This window comes from Balaenoptera borealis, assembly GCF_965194805.1.
Source record: "Balaenoptera borealis genome assembly, chromosome: 4".
NCBI classification, from domain to species: Eukaryota; Metazoa; Chordata; class Mammalia; order Artiodactyla; family Balaenopteridae; genus Balaenoptera; species Balaenoptera borealis.
The window spans coordinates 47,904,644-47,915,387 of NC_138861.1; the positions used below are offsets into that span (position 1 = coordinate 47,904,644).

General features: G+C 41.2%; 1 long non-coding RNA gene and 1 pseudogene across 2 annotated transcripts in view; one reads left to right on the plus strand and one right to left on the minus strand.

The window, feature by feature from the left end:
• LOC309628314 overlaps positions 1-10,744 on the plus strand; it is an 882,984-nt gene that overhangs the window by 724,753 nt on the left and 147,487 nt on the right. The window lies entirely within an intron of this gene.
• Positions 450-10,744, minus strand: part of LOC309628307 (tripartite motif-containing protein 75 pseudogene) — a 52,959-nt pseudogene continuing 42,664 nt past the window's right edge. The window contains exons 3-4 of the transcript XR_014249454.1: positions 7,297-7,395; positions 450-4,317 (exon numbers count right to left, since the gene is read on the minus strand). The product of XR_014249454.1 is annotated as a tripartite motif-containing protein 75 pseudogene (transcript). The remainder of the gene's footprint in view (positions 4,318-7,296; positions 7,396-10,744) is intronic.

Below are 10,744 nucleotides of genomic sequence, written 5' to 3' on the forward strand. Positions count from 1 at the left end.
TGGGTGAGAGCCAGCAGTGTTTGAGGGAATTTTAATATACTCATGCTTGGGAATTCCCTGGCTGTCCAGTGGTTAGGACTCTGTGCTTTCCCTGCTGAGGGCCCAGGTTCAATTCCTGGTCAGGGAACTAAGATCCCACAAGCTTCGCAGTGCAGCCAAAAATACACACACACACACACACACACACACACACACACGCGCGCGCGCGCGCGCGCGCACCCACACCCCTAGGCTTCTGCTGGAGGCCGTTTTTCTTCACATGAATTAATTCTTTTTCCTTTTTCCTCTAAGGTAGGGTTCTCTAACCTTGGCACTATGGACGTTTTGGGTTGTATAATCTTTGTTATGGTGACTGTCCTGTGTGTTGTAGGATATTTAGCAGTATTTCTGATTGCTAGGATGCCTGTAGCAACCTCCAGTTGTGACAACCAAAAATGTCTCCATACACAGGCATTTCATTTCATTTAATACTTAACATTTAGTTGAGAGCCGGTGTGCACCAGAGAACAGGGGTCAGTCAGACAGAGGTGGTTTCTGTTCTCGTGAAACCTACATTCTCATGGCGGGGTTGGGGCATGACGGGGGAGGAAGTGAACACAGCAGACAGACAAGCCAGTATCGGGATTGAAGAATACAGTTCTCCTTCTGTAAATTAGGCCTCATGGAGATTCTGATGTTTAGATGACTTATGGAAAGAATTTAGCTTCCGTTCAGAAAACTGAATGGCAAACAAAATGAACTTTACATCCTCTCCCCATCCTTTTTACAGAAGACGCTGTTATTTGGTAATCTCACAGACTGATCAGAGATGCTCTTGTGAGCCTTGAATACAAAACTCTCATCTGTTAGCTCTTGAATTCTTCAGGAAACAAACCTTGAATATATGCCAATCACAAAAATTTCAAAACATTTCCTAGGTTTCCTAAGGAAGGTTGTTTATTTGTAAACCACGTAAGCCTGTCTCTAATTCTTCCCCTCCCAGCCTCTCTAGTCTGGCCCAGCTTTTCGTCCTGTTGTTCTACTGGAACTTCTTATCAAGGCCAAGGGTAGGATACCTCTTACCAGGGCTGAGTGCCCTCCTCAGCCTGCCTGCACCCTTCCTCTCAGTTGCCCACTCCCTCCTTGATTGATTTTCTTTACTCTGGCTTCCAGGACACTGCAGCCTCCTGTCTTTCTTACAGCCACACTGGCCTCCTGTCCTGTCTCCTTTGCGGGCTCCTTTTCTTGGTGTTAGTGTCTCCTGGGCCTCTTCTCTCTCCATAGGCACTCACTCTTGCTGACCTCATGGCTATAGCGCAGTGTACAAGCTGGCCACTTCCAGATGTGACCTCCCTGACCTCCAGACGTGTATACCCAGCTTCTCTTCTAGATCTCCACTGCAACGACTGAAAGGCATTTTTCAAGGCCGAGCTCTCCTCCACAGCCTTCTCTGTCTCCACGGGGGTCGCTGGCTTTTCCTTTAAAATAGAGTCAGACTCCATCACCTTCACATGGATTGTTGCAATAGTCTCTTAAGTGGTCTTTTGGATTCTAACAGCCACCCTCCCCCTGCCCCTACTACCCCACACAAGCATCAGTGTTTAGTGTAGCTGCCAAAGAGATCTTTCTAAAACACATTTGACATACCGTGTTACTCTGAGGTTTCCCTAATCAGTAAAATCCCAAGTCCCTGGCAGTGACCTCCAGGGCTCTAGAAAATCAGCTCCCACCCACCTCACCTCTTCCTGCTCCTTCACTTCCTCTGTTCCAGTCACATTGTTGTTTCTGGACTCTGAGACACCCCCACCTCAGGACCTTGCACCCCTGTTCCCTCAGCCTGGAATGATCAATTCCTATATAACTTTACCTCCTTCAAGTCTTTTTTCATGTCTCTTTCTCAGTGAGGCCTCCTCCCCACTCAGCCCCTTCTATCTCCCTTACCTTAGGGTTTCAGAATATGTCATCTCAAAATATGTCACTTTGGCATATTGGTTATTTTGAACTAAAGTTACTTGAGAAACATCCACTACAAGAAGTAAACTCTTGGAACTTCCCTGGCAGTCCAGTGGTTAAGACTGCACTTCCACTGCAGGGGGCATGGGTTCAAACCCTGGTCGGGGAACTACGATCCCACATGCCCTGCAGCATGGCCAAAACAAAACAAAAACAAAAAATCCCAAACAACAACAACAACAAAACGCTACCACTCATAAAAGTCACTTAAGAAACAAAAAACAGAAGTAAACTCTTACCCTCCTTTTTCCCTGAGAAAGCAGGAGATAAATCTGCCATGTGAAAGGTACCCTCCCCAGTGAAACTGAGCAGGACCCGGCAGGGCTCTCCTGGGTACAAAAGCCCCTCTATGTCTCTGTTTTTTGTTTGTTTGTAGAAAAGGGCTTTAATCTCCTAGGCCTTCTCTGAGTTCCAAAGAGCAGGCACAAGCAGTTACTAATTAGAGGAGTGAGGGAATGCAGACACAAAGGAAAAGCAGTCAAGAAACAATACTGCAGAGATAAAAAGAGTCCTGCTGACATACATCACAGCAAGATTCTTTTTGACCCAGCTCCCAGAGAAATGGAAATAAGAACACAAATAAACAAATGGGACCTAATGAAACTTAAAAGCTTTTGCACAGCAAAGGAAACCATAAACAAGACCAAAAGACAACCATCAGAATGGGAGAAAATATTTGCAAATGAAGCAACTGACAAAGGATTAATCTCCAAGATTTACAAGCAGCTCATGCAGCTCAATAACAAAAAAACGAACAACCCAATCCAAAAATGGGCAGAAGACCTAAATAGACATTTCTCCAAAGAAGATATACAGATGGCCTACAGACACATGAAAGAATGCTCAACATCATTAATCATTAAAGAAATGCAAATCAAAACTACAATGAGATATCATCTCACACCGGTCAGAATGGCCATCATCAAAAAATCTAGAAACAATAAATGCTGGAGAGGGTGTGGAGGAAAGGGAACACTCTTGCACTGTTGGTGGGAATGTAAATTGATACAGCCACTATGGAGAACAGTATGGAGGTTCCTTAAAAAACTACAAATAGAACTACCATACGATCCAGCAATCCCACTACTGGGCATATACCCTGAGAAAACCATAGTTCAAAAAGAGTCATGTACCAAAATGTTCATTGCAGCTCTATTTACAATAGCCAGGACATGGAAGCAACCTAAATGTCCATCGACAGATGAATGGATAAAGAAGATGTGGCACATATATACAATGGAATATTACTCAGCCATAAAAAGAAATGAAATGGAGGTATTTGTAATGAGGTTGATGGAGTTAGAGTCTGTCATACAGAGTGAAGTAAGTCAGAAAGAGAAAAACAAATACAGTATGCTAACACATATATACGGAATCTAAGGAAAAAAAAAAAAAAAAAGGCCATGAAGAACCTAGTGGCAAGACGGGAATAAAGACACAGACCTACTAGAGAATGGACTTGAGGATATGGGGAGGGGGTGGGGTGAGATGTGACAGGGTGAGAGAGTGTCATGGACATATATACACTACCAAATGTAAAATAGATAGCTAGTGGGAAGCAGCCGCATAGCACAGGGAGATCAGCTCGGTGCTTTGTGACCACCTAGAGGGGTGGGATGGGGAGGGTGGGAGGGAGGGAGATGCAAGAGGGAAGAGATATGGGAACATATTGTATATGTATAACTGATTAACTTTGTTATAAAGCAGAAGCTAACACACCATTGTAAGGCAATTATACTTCAATAAAGATGTTTAAAAAAAAAAAAAAAAAAGAGTCCTGCTTCCTCCTCAAGTGCTATACATAGCAATCTGATGCATATCTTTGAGTTGTTCTGCAGGAACTAAGACCCCACTCAGGTGGAGGATGGCGACTACAAGCTGACCACAAGCACGTAGACCGCAGACTGGTTGGAACCAGAAGGTTGATGATTAAGGTTCCTGGAACACCACCTGGTTACCTCACCACCAAACAATCAGAAGAAAGTCATGTACCCTGCAACCCTCACCCCAATTGTTGCCTTTAAAAGCCTTTCCCTGAAAGCCATCTGGGAGTTTTGGGTCTTTTGAGCATAAGCTGCCCATTCCTCTTACTTGGGCCCTGAAATAAATGCTGTACTTTCTTCACCACAACCTGGTGTCAGTAGATTGGCTTTGCAGCATGGTGGGTGAGTGGACCCAGGTTTGGTCTGGTAACACCAGGAGGGTAGAAGACATCCTTATCACCAGACAGGGAATTTAGGGCCAAGAAGGCTGTATAAACAAACCTTGTGTAGGGGAGGTAAAATAATATCCCTCTGTCCTTTTATGTTCTTGGTTGACACCCGTCTGTAATAAAAGATAGTAAACAGGAGACAAATAGAAGTTTAATAACATGTATACCTTCTGCATACATGGGAGATACCCAGGAATACTGAGTAACTCCCCCAAGTGGCCCAAGCCACCACCTTAAATACCATCCAGCTAAGGACAAAAGAAGATGCTAAGGAGTGGGAGAGCTGGTTATGGGAGGCTACAGGCAAAGCACAGTTGACAAGAGTATGGTTGTTAGGCAGATTTAGGTCTTTGCCTTCTGCATTGGTAAGACTTTATAAAGATGTAGAGTCATCTGCCTCTCTTTTGGCACAGAGAGGGAGATACCCTTACAAATAGAGATTTCATTTATAAATGTAAATGTTTCTTACAAAAGGGTAGCTTCCTGCTTAATCACTTCTTCACAAGTCATCTTTTTATGGGGCTCCCATGCGTACAAAATTAAATTTGTTTTTCTCCTGTTAATCTGTCTTATATCCATTTTATTATTAAACCAGCCAAAGAAACTAGGAGGGAAGAAGGGAAGATTTTTCTGCCTCTACACCCTGTTTGTTTTTTTCCCATTGCACTTCCCACCCTCCATATTATATAATTTACTTATTTACGTTGTTTTTCTCTCCCCTGACTGTAATGTAACATAACAATTTCAGATGTAGCAAAGATTTAAAAGTAAAAAATTACAACCATTATCCTACATGATACACAAGTGCACAAAGACATGTAAAATCATGGCAGTAATGTTTATAATAGTGAAAAATAGGAGAGGCAAATATCTCAATATGATAAAGGGATTTCATAATACATACACTGAAATCGTTTCAGGTGATTAAATATATATATATACAAATACACATATACTGATATAGAAGATGGCTGGTACCATATATAAAATTAAGAATAAACCTACCAGTATGGGAAAAATATTTACAATGCAAGAGTCAAATATTCCTATTTAAGTTTTTCATTTTGAAAAGAAATAATGCAACAGAAAACAGACAAAGTTAGTAGGAAACGTCAGATATGTTCCCATTTACATCAGAATTAAGACAAAAATGTCCACACATTATTATTCTGGAGGTTCCAACAAAATATTCAGATAAGAAAAAGAATACGGGTCTTTATAGATTGAAAAGGTAATGAAAATTACCTTTACTTGCAGATAATATGATTGAATACCCAGAAAACTCCAAAGATCCTGCTAGAAAAACTTTTATTAAAAAATATAGAAATAAGAGCATTCAGTAAGGTGGCTGGGTGAAAACTTAATATGTAAATATCCGTTGCTTCATACAAGCAACTACCAGTTAGAAGATACAGTTCAAGAAAAGGCCCCATCTATAATAACAACAAAAAAGATTAAATCTTTTTGAAGACAAGAACACTACTGAAAGTTAACAAAAGAAGACTTGAAAAGGCGTGCCATGTCCTCAGATAGAGACTTGACACCAGAAACATGGTGATTCCTCCTCAGTCCATCTATGAGAGGACTAATGCTATAGGAGATTGGGCCCATTATTATAGTAACAGTAACAAACAGTGAGATACTGTCCATGAATAGTCAGATCAAAGAAACAACATAGGAAATAAAGACATAGACCAAAGTGTTTATGGGAATTTAGTATATAGAGGTGACCCTTAAAATCACCACAGAGAAGTGAGCTCAATAAGTAGATGGTATTAAGACAACTGGGTAAAGCACCAAGGAAAAAACGTAGGTTATTAGCTCTACCTTACAGTTTATAACTTCTGAATCAGCTGATTCAAAGATTTCATGGTTTAAAATGAAACTATTAAAGTATTAGAAATAAACAATGGGGTATGTTTTCAAAATCATCTCAGAGAGGGGAACTCTTAAGAGTTTTTAGGATTGGCATAGAAGCCATAAGTGGAAAGCCTGATATATTTAACTACATAAAAACTAAAGTTTCCCCTTGGGAAAAACTGTTGTAAGATGAACATGACAAAAGTTATAGGACAAATAAACTGGGTAAAAAATATTTACACTTCAAGTCACAGGCTGAGAGTGTGATTTATAATAAGAAATATATATTTGACACAGAGCTCCTAAAACCCTTGAAATTTCCTATGTTTAACAGCAATGGGAGCATCTTTTCTTATAATATTTGGTCTGTTGTCATCATTTCTTGAATCGCTCCAAAGCCAACCACAGCTGAACTGAGTTTCATGAGGTGACTTTTGGAAAGGCCCTAAGGATTGGGGTTTGCTGCCTGGGAAACCAACCGAGTGATCAGAGGGCTGGAACTTACAGTCCCCTCTCTACCAGCCTCCAGGAAGGGGAGGGGAGAGAGGCTGGAGGTTGACTCAGTCACCAGTGGCCAATGATTTACTCATTTGTGCCTTTGTAATGATGCCTCCCTAAAAACCCCCAAAGATGGGGCCCAGGTGTTCTTGACGAGCACTTGGAGATGGGGAGAGGGTGCTGTGCTCAGAGCGGGGTGGGGGGCAGGTCCGTGCCCCTTCCCACACACCTCGCCTTATGCATCCTTTCCATCTGGCTGTTTCTGAGTTATTAGAAGAAACCGGCAATGTAGTCAGTAGAATGTTTTCCTGAGTTCTGTGAGCTGCTCTAGGAAATTAAAGGAAACCAAGGAGGGGCTGTGGGAAGCACAGGCGATGACGCGGGCTCGTGACGGCTCCCCAGGCATGTGGGGTGGGTGGAACCGGCAGTTTTGTGGGACTGCACCCCTAAGCCTGTGGGAGCTGATGCTGTCTACAGGTGCATGGTTGCAGGATCACAAATTGTGGGACCCCCAGCTGACCTGGCAGGACTGTTTGATGTGTGAGAGGAGAGCAGACACACAGGCTGCGGGGGTTCCTTACACAGACTAAGGGCAGAATTCTCTAATATAAAAAGAGCAACTGCCACCGAAAGGGCCAAGCACAGGAACAGAGTTCACAGGAAAAAAAACACAAATGTTTCATAAGCCTTTGAAAAGATGATAAATCTCAGTCATAAAAAAAATGAGAACTCACCTGCACTGAGATAGCAAACCAGACGTGAGAACGTGTTAACTGCTCCGTGAGTGAGGGTGTGGGAAGCAAGCACACTCGTGTCCCACTGGGACCTGTAAACTGTGGAAGGCAAATTTAGAAATATCTGTCAAAATCACAACTGCATATGTCCTTTGACCCAGCAACACTGCTTCCAGGAATTTATCCTGGGGATATACTCCCACCAATTCGAAAGCATTAATTGCATGATTATTTGTTTTAACCAAAATTAGAATACAAATTAAATGTCCATCAGGAGAGGATTGGTTAAATAGCACCATTAAAAAGAATGAGGCAACCTTCTATTTACTGCGAAAAAATAATCTCCATATATGTTTTCAAGTAAAAACAGGGTACAGACTAGATAGTATGCTACTGTTTGTGTAAAAAGAAGATAAGTGTACGTTTTCCTTATACATGCATTTCCTTATATATCCATTAACTATCTCTAAAACTGTAAAAACTGGTATCTTTTGTTGCCTCTCAGAAGGGGAATTAGGTGGAAGTGAGACTTCATTGTATATCCCTTTCTACCTTTTGAATTTTGAATCTTGATTTTTATACCTATCCAAATATTAAATTTCAGATTTAAAAAAGCAAAGCAAAGAAAAATAAGCAAAAGAAATACATGCAGCTTGTAGATGATACATAGTGGTCAAAACTATAGGCACACCTCAGAGATGTTGCCGGTTCCGTTCCAGACACCACAGTCAAGTGAATATCACAATAAAGCGAGGCACATGAATGTTTTGGTTTCCCAGTGCAAATAAAAGTTATGTTTACACTATAGTCTATCAAATGTGCAATAGCACTGTATCTAACAAAACAATGTAAATACCTTAATTAAACAATACCTTATTACTAGAAAGTGCTAGCCATCATCTGAGCCTTCAGCAAGCTGTAACCTTTTTGAAAGAGTAACATTGTGAGAATTACCCAAATGTGACACAGAGACAAGAAGTGAGAAAATGCTGTTGGAAAAATGGTGACGAGTTACTCAAGGCCCTGTTGCCACAAACCTTCAATTTGTACCAAACACAGTATATTTGAAGAGTAATAAACCAGTAGCTCTCACTAGAAAGAGGTGACTCTGGAGTGGGAGACTGAAAGGTGAGGGCTGAACAAGGGATTTGGGGCTCTTTATTCTATTTCTGTATTAAGATTTTTACAGTGACTAGGTATTATTTTCTAATTAATAAAGAAATGTTCAACATATATTAAATTTTAAAATGTAAGTTACAACCCAGCCCACTTAATAAACCACCTTTTAAGTAATAACATGTGCCATATATACCAAGAAAATCTGGTGTTTGCAAGAAAGGAGGGTGGGTGGATTGAACATACAGACTTACTACTCTTTCCTCCTTAGACCCCTAGAATGATAATAAAGAAAATTTTAAGGCATAAACTCACAATGACCAAAGAAAAGGAGAGGAAATGCCTTTTTGAAACATGGAGATTGTAAAACAGGTGGAAGAACACTTCCAGAGTGTGGCCAGCCTGCCCGGAGGACGGTCTCTGGGCTGGTGCAGTCCTGAGATTAAGGCCCTGAGCCATGATGTAAATCAACATCTGTCAGCAAGTGTGAAGATGAGCTGACATTTTCACAGCAAGACTTCTCAGCAGAGGAGGTGGTGTGTTGGTTTGCATTCCCCTGCCAGCTCCTTATCTCCTGGGGGGCCAGTAAAAAATACTTCAAGGATGGCGACTGGGGTAACTCCAGGCTGTGTTAACTGTCTCTTCTCTGATTCTCTCTTGACCTCACATTTCTAGCTCACTTGTGCTTCCCCTGCTCCACAGAGACTGCTGTTGTCAAGGTGACTAGAGGCCTCCGTGTCTCTGAGATGGTTCTTACCTCTTATTTTCCTAGATGTCAGCAGCTTCAGAGTTTATCATGCCCTCCTTGATATACTTTCTTTACTTGGCTTCCAGGTCAAAAATCTTTTTTTTCTTTTTCAATATTTCAATATTTTCAATATTTCAAATCTGTTTCATTGATTACATCAAAAATTCCACAGAAGTCCATACTGTGGGCCAAGTGTTTCATAAAAATTTCTTGGAGAACCATCTTATTTGGACAGACTGTTTATTGACATTTGATAAATTATGGGTAATCTATCATTGAAGGGATTCCTTTTAAACGTTCATTGATCTGCAGGTCACCACAGTCTTGGGGTTTCTTTCCACCTCACTGGTGGAATTCTCAGTCTCCTTTGCTCTTTCCTCTTTTCCTACCCCCACTTTTAACATTTAAATACAGTAAAATTCACTGTTGGTATGCAGCTTTATGACTTGAAAATATACATGTGAAGTTGTATAACCAATACCACAATAGTAGTAGGTTGGGACTTTGGGGAGGTTGAGATGAGGTGAATGTCTTTTGCGTGGGGGGCAGATGTGAATCTTTGGGAGCCAGAGGATGGGCTGTGGTGGACAAGATAATGCCCCCCCGCCAAGATTTTCATGTCTTTATCCCAAGAACCCATGAACTTATTCCCTCACATGGCAAAAGGGACTTGCAGGTGTGATTAAATTAAGAATCATGAAAGATGGAGGTGCCAGTGGGCCCATTGTAATCACAAGTGTCCTTATAAGGAAAAGAGGAAAGCAGGAGAGTCAGTGAAGGTATAACAAGGGAAGTTGACAGATTAGAAGATGCTACACTGATGGCCTTGAAGACTGAGGAAGGGGCCTTGAGCCAAGGAATGTGGGCTGCCTCTGGAAGCTGGTAAAGGCAAGAAGGAAGTTTCTTTCCTGGAGCCCCCAGAAGGAATGCAGCCCTGCCAACACCTTGATTTTAGGACTGTTTACCATCTTTACTGTAAGATGGTAAATTTGTGTTGTCTTAAGCCACAAATGTTTTGTAATTTGTTATAGCAGCTATAGGAAACTCTTACAACAATCAAAAGAGAAAGAACAGTGTCAGCAGCCCTTTTCCCCAAAACACCCTAGTTCTACATTCCCTTTATACTCAGACCTTACCCCCACTCTTAACTGTTGGCAAGGATAGATCTGTTCCCCACCTCCATAGTTTTATCTTTTCCAAAATGTCATATAAATGGAATCTTACAGTATGTAGCCTTTTGAGTCTGTCTTCTTTTGCTTAGCGTAATACATTTGATATCCATCCATGTCCTGAGTGCCAATAGTTCATTCTGTTTCATTACTGAATAGTATTCCAGGAATGTACCACAGTTTGCTTATCCATCTCCCAGTTGAGTGACTTTTGGGTTGCTTCCCAAAAGGAAGTGATTGGGGTGATTATGAATAAACCTGCTGTAAACATTTGTGTAAAGGTTTTTGTGTGAACTTCCCTGAAGTGAAGCTTGCATTTCATTTGGGTAAATACCTAGGAGTGGGATTGCTGAGTCATATGGTCTAACTTTATTTATTTATTTTAAGACAAAAGGTTTTTATTCAAAAAACACCA